The sequence below is a fragment of the Coregonus lavaretus genome (assembly GCF_964263955.1).
Source record: "Coregonus lavaretus genome assembly, chromosome: 6".
In the NCBI taxonomy this organism is placed as follows: Eukaryota; Metazoa; Chordata; class Actinopteri; order Salmoniformes; family Salmonidae; genus Coregonus; species Coregonus lavaretus.
In genome coordinates, this window is record NC_139993.1 from 9,092,971 (window position 1) to 9,106,211 (window position 13,241).

Here is a 13,241-nt window from a genome sequence, read left to right on the forward strand (position 1 = left end):
ACTTCTCAAGAGAACATCCCTGGTCATCCCTACTGCCTCTGATCTGATTGACTCACTAAAGACAAATGCATTTGTAAATTATGTCTGTGTGTTGGAGTGTGCCCCTGAGCAACAAAGAAGGTTATAAAACAAGGTCATTTCAATACATCCCATTGGTCAGCATACTGCAAAGAATAGCAAGTAATTAAGAGGTCTGGGCCATCTTGAATCAAGACCAAAAGCCACATAATGATGAAATTCTGGAATGCTTTACTGACGTTAAATTGTTAAAATCAAATCCCAACCTAACAAAGCAGAGCCTCCGTCTGCAGTTCTATGTAGATTAATTTGAAGTTGTCAATCCACTGGTTTCTAAAAAAGGCAAGCACAAATTGATCACAGTGTACTTAAGATTAGGAAATCTTGACCACAACGATACTTCCCAACTCCAAAATAAATACCTCTCCACACTGCTTTATCACCGCCTCATTCAAAATCAAGTTACCACTTACGAAGAAGTATTAGAGCCTTTGATACTGTACGTGACATCCAGGAATTGGAAACACAGGGTGTGAAGTTAACAGGCAATGGTGAAAACAAAACCTTCCGAGGCACAATCACAGCAATCTCAGCAGGTAACCTCTCCGCACATGCAGTTGCAGGGTTGAGCAAAAACTTTTCCTCTGGTCACATTTGTCGCTTCTGCTTGGCTACCAAGGGGGACATTTGCTAAAAAAAAATCACTAAAGAGGAATTCACCATGCGTGACCTAGACAACTACAAGTACCATCTGCAGGCTGTGGAAGGAAATCTAGACAATGCATTGATGTATGGCATCAAAAAAGCATGTTGATTCTCTTAGCTGAATCATGTGCCATCTCCAATTACCTAGCTGTTTCCACCAGACGTCATGCATGACCTTCACGAGGGCATCATACCCACAGTGCTCAGACTAGTGCTGCAACAACTGGTTCAAGAGAGGCAAATTACTCTTGCCCAGATCAACTCTGAGATTGAGAACTTGTTTTATGGCAAACAAGATATGTCTTCTAAACCTGTGCCACTATCCGAGAGAGTCCTAAGGAAGAATGGCCATCTATCCAGAAGTGCATCAGAAAAATTTACACTTTTACGTTTACTCCCCCAAATGACTGTTAGTCAAATACAAAATGGCAGCGCTTGGGACATCTATCTTCTGCTTCGAGAGATATCCGACATCATCTTGGCCCCAGTTTTAAGAAGATTCTGGATCCAATATATGGCAGAAGAAAAATCACTAAATTTCCAGGAGCTGTTTCCAGGGAAGACAATCCCAAAGATGCACTACCTCGTCTATTATCCTAGCCTGCAACTTGCCTATGGACCTTTGATCCACCAGTCCCACCATGCGATTTGAACACCAATCTTTCAAGAAGCTCTCAGCAGTTGTGGGAAACGTACAAAATATAACGAAGACCCTGGCAAAAATTCATCAGCTAAGACAAAGCTGGGAGCAAACCAACAACAACTGCCTTGGCAGCACAACAACACACTGTGCGGACACAAGAGACGTCCAACTGCATGCACTTCTAAACTCTGCCGTGCAGTATTAAGTGCCAAATTCGAAGAAGCCATCAGAGCAAAATGTGTCACCAAGACAAAGTCCATTGCAGTGAACAATGAGCGATACAATGTAAGAGACTATCTGGTCATCAACACTGTCCATTCAGAAGAGATCCCTGTGTTCATGGAAATGTGCGGAATATACAGTTTCCTTGGTGCTTGTGTGGTAAAGTACTACTACCAGCCAGTTTCAACAGCCATCAACACGCATACATGGTTCAACACAGTCAACAATGGATTGCTATAAGGCCTGGTGAGGAGATAGATTTCTATGGGTTAGATGGATAGAAGGACCCAGAGGGAAGAGTGTCCATTCCACTCCGCTACTGGATTGCAGTTAGTTAAAATTCATTGACTAACTTATTAAGCACAACGCACTTTTTGATTTCACATTTTCATATGCTTTTCCTATTATGATATGCCCTGACCAGAACACTGACATGTTCTTTTGTATATTTTTTTCCCACAGAACACCAAATTGATGAAGAGACATTGTCATTGGACCAAAGAATGGTGGAGCAAGTTGTTCCAATAATCAAAGTTCGAATCAAATTCACAAAATGAATGGAGAATCTAAAGCTGTAAATAGGTGTCAATGTATGACTGTTATCTGCATCATTGATTTTATCAAATTGATCTTATTCCAATTCTCTGCACTTTTTTTTTCTTTCTTTCTGAGCCTGAAAGCACAAAAAAAACATTCTTGTTAGTTCACAGCTGCAGCAAACGGCCCAGCAAAATGACCTAGCATCTGTCCAGCAAAATGTCACACCCAATTGGCCTTCAGCATAACATATCAACTGGCCAGCAACAGGACACATCAATCAGTCAAAGAGTCTGTGTTTAGACATCCAGAATTTCCAGACGTATTAAAATAAAAAAACGTGACGATCTCATCACTCTACTGTGCGCTCAAAGTGGAGGTCTCAGTTTGTGCAGGTGTTGTTCGACTTCATGTGTACCTACAGTTGAAGTCGGAAGTTTACATACACTTAGGTTGCAGTCATTAAAGCTAGTTTTTCAACCACTCCACAAATGTCTTGTTAACAAACTATAGTTTTGGCAATTCGGTTAGGACATCTACTTTGTGCATGACACAAGTAATTTTTCCAACAATTGTTTACAGACAGATTATTTCACTTATAATTCACTGTATCACAATTCCAGTGGGTCAGAAGTTACACTAAGTTGACTGTGACTTTAAACAGCTTGGAAAATTCCAGAAAATGATGTCATGGCTTTAGAAGCTTCTGATAGGCTAATTGACATCATTTGAGTCAATTGGAGGTGTACCTGTGGATGTATTTCAAGGCCTACCTTCAAACTCAGTGCCTCTTTGCTTGACATCATGGGAATATCAAAAGAAATCAACCAAGACCTCAGTAAAAAAAAATGTAGACCTCCACAAGTCTGGTTCATCCTTGGGAGCAATTTCCAAACGCCTGAAGGTACCACGTTCATCTGTACAAAAAATAGTACGCAAGTATAAACACCATGGGACCACGCAGCCGTCATATCGCTCAGGAAGGAGACACGTTCTGTCTCCTAGAGATGAACGTACTTTGGTGCGAAAAGTGCAAATCAATCCCAGAACAACAGCAAAGGACCTTGTGAAGATGCTGGAGGAAACAGGTACAAAAGTATCTATATCCACAGTAAAACAAGTCCTATAGCGACATAACCTGAAAGGCCACTCAGCAAGGAAGAAGCCACTGCTCCAAAACCGCCATAAAAAAAGCCAGACTACGATTTGCAACTGCACATGGGGACAAAGTTCGTACTTTTTGGAGAAATGTCCTCTGGTCTGATGAAACAAAAATAGAACTGTTTGGCCATAATGACCATCGTTTGGAGGAAAAAGGGGGTACCTTGCAAGCCGAAGAACACCATCCCAACCGTGAAGCACGGGGGTGGCAGCATCATGCTGTGGGGGTGCTTTGCTGCAGGAGGGACTGTTGCACTTCACAAAATAGATGGAATCATGAGGAAGGAAAATAATTACATTTTACATTTTAGTCATTTAGCAGACGCTCTTATCCAGAGCGACTTACAGTTAGTGTGTCACGAGCGTCAAAAGGAGTGGACCAATGCGCAGCGTGGAATGCGAACATCTTTTATATTATTCACCACACGAACAAAAACAACAAAACGATACGTGAAGTCCTTGGGTACATACACAAACCAACACGGAACAAGATCCCACAAAACACAAGTGCCAAACGGCTGCCTAAGTATGGTTCCCAATCAGAGACAACAAGCAACAGCTGATTCACGTTGCCTCTGATCGAGAACCACCCCGGCCAACATAGAAACACATGAACTAGAAACTGAAACAATGAACACAAAACATAGACTCTACACACCCTGGCTCAACATAAAAGAGTCCCTAGAGCCAGGGCGTGACATAGTGAGTGCATACATTTTATATATGTTGGTTCTGTCATCTTCAGGACAGGAATACCGGCTTACTTAACGGAGGAATAAACACACATGTTCATCGTTGGTGTTTCAACCAGAACGCGAGAAAATGCCCTTTTTTTATTTTTGCACATGCGCAGTTGTACATCTCTCATAGGGCATAACTGTACAAGAACACAATTTATAACATATTAGTCTATATGTTAACACCCCCACTTGCTCTTATACTGTACAAGTCGTATTCAACCTAACTATCAACACATTTAGCTTACAGTTATACATCTCACAAATGTCAGTTTACATTCCAAACATATAACCCAAGAATTTTTCATTTTTGAACTTCGTTACAGGTTTAGTCAAAACATCTGCAACCATGTCTGCCGTTGGACAATATTCAATATTTATTTTGCCATCACTGAGTGCAGATCGAATTAAATGATATCTGATGTCAACATGTTTACATCTCTGACGACATACTGGGTTTTTTGACAGAGCAATTGCACCTTGGTTATCTTCAAATATTGTTACTGGCACTCACTATCCATCTGGCCCAATAACTGTACAAGGTACAAACTTTCTTGTGTAGTAGCAGCCAGTGCCATGTACTCTGCTTCACATGTAGATAAAGCTACTGTTGGCTGCTTCTTAGACCTCCATGAAATAACAGGTCCACATTTAGTTAAACTAAAACAATACCCTGTTATGCTTCGTCTGTCACTTTGATCTGCTGCCCAATCAGCATCACTATATGCTACGAGGTTGAGTTTTTCCACCCCCTTTTTGTAACACAACTCCTGATTCATTGTCCCCTTCAAGTACAGTACCTCAACACATGTTTAGCTGTTATCCTGTGTTGCTCTTTTGGTTCTGATAGGTATTGTGACAGCTTGCTGACAATCCAACTGATATCCGGTCTTGTACATGTCATAACATATATCAAGCTGCCTATCACTTCACGATACCTTTTTGAATCAATAGGTTCACCATCACCATCAAAGTTTTGTTTTTGTTCACATGGTGTTGACCTTGTTTTACAGTCTGACATACCAAACCTTTCCAGTATCTTGGTTATGTACCTTGTTTGGTTCATCTTTATTTTCCCTTCACTTTGTGTAAAATCAATGCCTAGGAAATGTCCAAGCCTCCCAAGATCTTTCATATTACATTTTTCACTTAACATTTCTTTTACACTTGTGAGTGAGTCACTATCACTAGCAGCGATAATTAGATCATCGACCCAAATTATCAAAATGATCCTTTCTGTTGCAGTTTGTTTGTTATAAACACAGTGATCAGCTGGGTTCTGTGTAAAACCATTTTCACTAAGGTGATCATGCAACATTTTGTTCCAGTTCCTTCCTGACTGTTTCAGGCCGTACAGTGACTTGTTCAGTTTGCAGACTAGTTGCTCACCTGTATCTGACCTGACTTCTGAACCCTCTGGTTGCTCCATGTACACTTCACAGTCAATAGGAGCATGTAGATATGCTGTTTTGACATCCATCTGATGTAACTCTAAGTCATACTGAGCTGCTAGCTGCATCAAACAACGTACTGATGTCATATTTGCAGTTGGAGAAAAAGTCTCCTTATAGTCTATTCCTGCCACTTGACTATACCCCTTTGCAACATATCTTGCCTTGTATGTCTCAGTCTCATCTGAATTGTTTTTGACCGCATAGACCCACCTGCCCCCCACTGCATTTTTACCCTCTGGCAGTGTGGTCAATGTGAATGTATCATTTTCCCTAAGGGAATCCATCTCCTCCTTCATAGCAGTAGCCCAAATCTCTGATTTTGGTGAAATCATTGCTTCTTTGAAGGTTTGTGGTGCATTGCACATTACTCTGTAGCAGTAGTCAACATTAGGTGGTATCTGGTCATCACACTTCACTTTACACTCATAGTCTTTTAAGTACTGAGGTTTCTTCCTCGCTCTGTCTGGATAGCGTGGACTCTGACTATCTGGAGTCTCGATTTGCACATCGTGTCTCTTCGGAATTTTGATCTGCCATCTTGGCTTTTGGCATGGGGGATTCAAATCTCTCCCCATGAAGATCATCACTAATTTCCAAATCTGTCTGAGTTTGGCGTTCGACTACACCTTTTGTAACGAACTTGACTAATCTGTTTTTAAGAACTTTTCCAGTGTCTGGGTAGTAGACTAGGTATGCTGGACTATTTTTATCATACCCGACAAAAATACCCTTTTCACATCTTGAGTCCAACTTTTTCTTGTTCTGTCTGTATGCATAGCAAACAGATCCAAATTCTTTCATCTTTGAAAGATCAGGCTTTCTCCCAGTAATCATGTAGTGTGGAGTCTGTCCTACACGCTTATTGTAACACCTATTGCGAATTACTGCAGCAGTCATTACAGCATATGTCCACAATTTCTTTGGTAGGTTGCTCTCAAGTAGCATGCATCTTGCCATTTCAAACTGTGTTCTCCAATTTCTCTCAGCGGTCCCATTTTGATGGGGTGAGTAAGTGGCTGAAGTTTCATGTCTTATGGCATTCTTACTGAGCAGTGACTGGAACTCGTTGGCTGTGTACTCTGTGCCATTATCTGACCTGACACACTTTATTTTTCCATAAGGGGCCACATCAGCAATAAACTTCTCAGTAGCTTTTACAGTATCACTTTTTGCTTTTAGGAAATACACAAAAACTGCCCCTGAATAATCATCCGTAAATGCTAGAGTATATCTGAACCCATCTTTCGCCTCTGGCTCAATAGGGCCAGCCAAATCAGTGTGCACAAGCTCAAGAGCTGCTTTTGCCTTTTCATCAGGCTCTCTGTTTCTGCTCTGAACAAATTTTCCCTGTGTGCAGATTTCACAGTTGAGGGTAGATTTGTCAATCTTACCTGTGATTTTCATTCCCTCTGTCACATTTTCTAACTTTGACACATCCTCAAAATTACAGTGGCCAAGAATTTTGTGCCATGTGTGAATATCATAGCACCCATGACATCCATCATCATTTTCATCACTTACAGTGTTAAGATAGTAAAGTCTATCGTACTCCTCGATGTCAAAAGTGGTACCGTTCTTGTGGATGAGCTTGTTACACCCCTGTCGAAAGTTGACTGAAGCTCCATTGGCTGTCGCTGCTTTAACTGAGAAAATGTCCTGTGGAAACGACGGCACGTACAGTGCCTTCGTCAGCGTTGTTTTCACCCGACGACCCGTGTTGTCTCTCAGGTAAACCTCCGCTGCACCTCTCCTCTCCGCGACACCATTCGTTCTTGTTCCGTCAGCCAGCTCCACGGAATGTTTTTCCGGTTTGAAAGTCTCGTCAAACTCCTTAAACTTCCCGATGTCCGTGACTATATGTGACGTTGCTCCCGTATCAACCATCAGCCCTTTTTGTTTCAGTCCACGAACCTGACAGTCACTTATTTTGAATGCAAATGTGTGGCCTTCAGCATCTGTTGCTTGTTTCACATTGTCTCTTCTTTTTCGTCTGCAATTTGCGTCAGTATGAGTGGAGCTCTTGCAAAAACTACACTACTGTCTCCGTTCTCTGTGCTCTCCAGTAACGGTACATTCCCGGGCCTTGTGCCCTTTCTGGCCACAGTTGAAGCAGGTTATCTCGGTCCCTTTATCTCTTCCTCTTGGCCAGCTAACTTGAATGTTACTTGCCTTCATCACGTTGTCGTCAGTGGAAATGGCGCTAAACTTCTCGGTGCTTTCATAGCTCCTCAACTTGATTTTGAACTTGCCATAAGTTGTCGGCTCGTCACTCTGCGTTATGTGGATGGCAAACGGCTTAAATGATTCGGGCAAACCTTTCAGAATCATTGCAATCAACAGCCCGTCACTTAAAGTCTCTTCAGCATTCCTCAGTGCTGTAATAGCCGTCTCAGCACGAATGATATAATCCGTAACACTTTCGTCAGCAGCTTTCTGAAGAGAAGTTAGCTCAGTGTAGAGGCTAATCACACGTGGCTTCCCTTTACCTGCATAATGTTCCCTCAATATCTTCAACGCTTTTCTCCCATCATCTGCTGCTTCTCTCATTATCAGGGAAATACTTTTATCATCCAAAACCTGTATCAATTCGGCGTAGGCTTCTTCATTTTTCTCTCCGTCTTCTTCATCTTCATCCACGCTCAATATGGTGGCCTTTAGCCCTAGTAAACGCAAGTGCCCCAAAAACTTCGTCTCCCATAACTCGTAGTTTTTTTCATCTCCGTCGAAACATAATCTATTCCATCGGCTTCCATGTTCCCTCCTGGGCCCATAACCTGTTGGTTCTGTCATCTTCAGGACAGGAATACCGGCTTACTTAACGGAGGAATAAACACACATGTTCATCGTTGGTGTTTCAACCAGAACGCGGGAAAATGCCCTTTTTTTATTTTCGCACATGCGCAGTTGTACATCTCTCATAGGGCATAACTGTACCAGTGTAAGAACACAATTTATAACATATTAGTCTATATGTTAACAATATATATATATATATATATATATATATATATATATATACACATACACAGTGGGGGAAAAAAGTATTTAGTCAGCCACCAATTGTGCAAGTTCTCCCACTTAAAAAGATGAGAGAGGCCTGTAATTTCCATCATAGGTACACGTCAACTATGACAGAAAAAATGAGAAGAAAAAAATCCAGAAAATCACATTGTAGGATTTTTAATGAATTTATTTGCAAATTATGGTGGAAAATAAGTATTTGGTCCACAACCTCAAACAGTCACACTCTAAACTCCACTATGGCCAAGACCAAAGAGCTGTCAAAAGACACCAGAAACAAAATTGTAGACCTGCACCAGGCTGGGAAGACTGAATCTGCAATAGGTAAGCAGCTTGGTTTGAAGAAATCAACAGTGGGAGCAATTATTAGGAAATGGAAGACATGCAAGACCACTGATAATCTCCCTCGATCTGGGGCTCCACGCAAGATATCACCCCGTGGGGTCAAAATGATCACAAGAACGGTGAGCAAAAATCCCAGAACCACACGGGAGGACCTAGTGAATGACCTGCAGAGAGCTGGGACCAAAGTAACAAAGCCTACCATCAGTAACACACTACGCCGCCAGGGACTCAAATCCTGCAGTGCCAGACGTGTCCCCCTGCTTCAGCCAGTACATGTCCAGGCCCGTCTGAAGTTTGCTAGAGTGCATTTGGATGATCCAGAAGAGGATTGGGAGAATGTCATATGGTCAGATGAAACCAAAATAGAACTTTTTGGTAAAAACTCAACTCGTCGTGTTTGGAGGACAAAGAATGCTGAGTTGCATCCAAAGAACACCATACCTACTGTGAAGCATGGGGGTGGAAACATCATGCTTTGGGGCTGTTTTTCTGCAAAAGGACTAGGACGACTGATCCGTGTAAAGGAAAGAATGAATGGGGCCATGTATCGTGAGATTTTGAGTGAAAACCTCCTTCCATCAGCAAGGGCATTGAAGATGAAACGTGGCTGGGTCTTTCAGCATGACAATGATCCCAAACACACCGCCCGGGCAACGAAGGAGTGGCTTTGTAAGAAGCATTTCAAGGTCCTGGAGTGGCCTAGCCAGTCTCCAGATCTCTACCCCATAGAAAATCTTTGGAGGGAGTTGAAAGTCTGTGTTGCCCAGCGACAGCCCCAAAACATCACTGCTCTAGAGGAGATCTGCATGGAGGAATGGGCCAAAATACCAGCAACAGTGTGTGAAAACCTTGTGAAGACTTACAGAAAATGTTTGACCTGTGTCATTGCCAACAAAGGGTATATAACAAAGTATTGAGAAACTTTTGTTATGACCAAATACTTATTTTCCACCATAATTTGCAAATAAATTTATTAAAAATCCTACAATGTGATTTTATGGAAAAAAAATTCTCATTTTGTCTGTCATAGTTGACGTGTACCTATGATGAAAATTACAGGCCTCTCTCATCTTTTTAAGTGGGAGAACTTTCACAATTGGTGGCTGACTAAATACTTTTTTCCCCCCACTGTATATATATATGACTAGAGACATTAGCAGAATCTTTTTTAATATGACAAATTACAGGGTAGCCTACTCTGCTGACACCCCGAGAAGGGGTGACACAAGTATAATATGACGTCCATCTAAACTGGGGGAGGAAAATATTGTCAAAAAACTAACTTAAGTAGCACTGACCCAAAAAGGATAAACAGTGAATATGCGCATTCACCGGGGATATTGCTGATGCTCTCAGCTGGTGCCAAGTATGTGGATATATTGAAGCAACATCTCAAGACATCAGTCAGGAAGTTAAAGCTTGGTCGCAAATGGGTCTCCCAAATGGACAATGACTCCAAGCATACTTCCAAAGTTGTGGCAAAATGTCTAAAGGTCAACAAAGTCAAGGTATTGGAGTGGCCATCACAAAGCCCTGACCTCAATCCTATAGAAAGTTTGTGGGCAGAACTGAAAAAGCGTGTGCGAGCAAGGAGGCCTACAAACCTGACTCAGCTCTGTCAGGAGGAATGGGCCAAAATTCACCCAACTTATTGTGGGAAGCTTGTTGAAGGCTACCTGAAACGTTTGACCCAAGTTAAACAATTTAAAGGCAATGCTACCAAATACTAATTGAGTGTATGTAAACTTCTGACCCACTGGGAATGTAATGAAATAAATAAAAGCTGAAATAAATTCTCGCTACTATTATTCTGACATTTCACATTCTTAAAATAAAGTGGTGATCCTAACTGACCTAAGACAGGGAATGTTTACTAGGATTAAATGTCAGGAATTGTGAAAAACTGAGTTTAAATGTATTTGGCTAAGGTGTATGTAAACTTCCGACTTCAACTGTACACTTGGTGAGTATAGTTATGTAGTGAACTGATCTTAGCTCAATGTTATTGATATAAGTTCCTCAGTTATGAATCATAATGCTTGTGTGTGTGTCACCCTGAGCCCTTCTCCTTCTCCATACTGTCTTCATCACTGCAGCTGATCGCATAGCACATACTCAACTTTTACATGATGATAATCAACGCCATCAATCACTGACATTTGTATTACAAACAGAATTGTTAGTCTAAATGTAATCTTGTAAATTGTTTCTCTTTTGCTTTATGTAATCCATTACCCGGCAATACATGGATGTGTGCACAGCGCTCATTCAAAAGTACCCCTCGTTGCGAGACCACACAGGGAAGGGATATGTAAGAGTTCTTCAAATTTCCTACTCACATTAATTCACACACTAATAACCTTTTTACATCATTGTGCCTACCCAGACCATAATGTGCTGGCTTGGATATATTCTTCTTCTCACATTGTTATTCCATCACATTTCCAGCAGCGTAACAAGCCCATCTCCAGTCTTCTCTTCTGACCTCAATAAATCCCAATAATCCATCATGACATTTATCCTCTCCATATTTTATTATTGAAGGAGTCAATTTTTTAAAGAATGAATACAAAAAATAAGTAGAGAAAATGCAGAAGAGGTTTGGGAGGCAAGGGAAAAAATAAATCCAGATGACACTGAAAATGAAGACCCGACCAAAATAGCCAAGGTATCTGCATAAAAAGAATGGTCCATCGTCAGTCGAACCGCTGATCCCAGATCAGTTTTTAAGATGATAAATAAGATTGTACAGGTGGGGGACCTGATCCTAGATCAGAACTCGTGTTTGATGCTGTATGTATCAATATTTGATATTTATATTTGATTTTCAGATTGAGACTGGTGAGGATTCCTTCAGTCAGAAGTTCCATGTTGAAAAGATGCAGGAGTGCCAAAAAAGAGTGAACATAAGTTCCCTACAAGACAAAATGAAAAGGACTGAAAAATAGATAACTTTTTAATGAACAAGGCACCAAGGACATCTTAAAACAGTACCCAGTACTCCATTTGTCAGCCATTGTAAAGTCTAACAGAAAGAAATGGTAAAAAGCACAACTAATGTAGCATAGCCAAGTGCTGTAATCTGAATCCAAGATATATTGATGATGCATTACAAACAAATTGTCTTTTAGATTCTCAGAGATGGGAAGCGAATTCAGTATGGATGTGGACAGAAACATTCTGTCCGGATTCGGCACAATGGCCGACAAAATCATTGCAGAAACTGAGTTGCTGAATCTCTACAAGACGGCACTTCTCTCACACACAGATGAGGCTCAGAAAGTCTTTTTTTCTCCAATGTAAAATGTACCCTTTACATTATGCAGCCACTCTAATTCTATTGACTCTAATCCAGCCAGTGTCTCAAGGTCACTGCAGCCATTTTGCCCCTCCCCTACCTCTTCAAAGAAGATCCAAGTGAGCTGTACGTCACAGACAGGATATGTATTTCCCAGCAGACAAATGCAAAGTTAGTAGTACCGTGTAAGGTGTGCTGTGCTCAGTTAACGTACTGTTTGAAATACGACTTAAGTAACTTTAATTATATATATTTTTACTTCTTACAGTGTGTAAAGTTTCCATCACCTACCATAAGAATAGAGGGGAAAACCGTTTGCGGATGAGAGCCAAATCCAACTCTTCCTGGATGGAGAGGCGCTACTCACTGAAGAGCCGGAGGACATCTCCATGGGATTGGGAGTGGCACTGGGGATGCATTTCCTTTCTAATATTGAGTGAAAGGCACAATGCTGTTCATTCAGACATGTCTTCTGGGAATTGATGAGGGGATAAATTACCAACAAATGTTTGAAACCAGAGATTCCTGTGATGTCTGTTAGTGAGATTTCTTTGACTTTAAAAGTCAATCAATTTAATTTGTGACTTTACAAGTTTGTCACTCAATGTTATTTGTATTGTTATTATTAAAAATATAATACATGGGACATAAAGGGTTCCTACAGGGAAAGGTTCCTGGAAGCACCTTTAGGGGTTCCGCCGTTGTGGCAATCTGAGGAACCCCTAAAAGTGCCTCCAGGAACCTTTTTATTTTACAGTGGGCGTACTTCTATATGCGTAATCAGGTGCGCGTCCTTACTCAACATTGACAGGAGCGCTCCAAACAAAAGACAATTAATTAAATTGACAAAACTCATAAATGGAATGAAATAAACCAAAACGTGTTTCTTACAAGTGTAGCATAGGTTGTGAGCTCTGCAAACGTGTCCACTCCAACAATGAGAACGGTAAACGACTGTAAAAATAATATATTGAATGCATTAACAGAAATTACAGTAACCAAAGAAACATTGTAGATTAGAAATTATGGGAATTAACGGAAAATGTAGGCTACTACTGTTGATATGTAATGGGGAATTGATAGACACTAACAATCAAAGG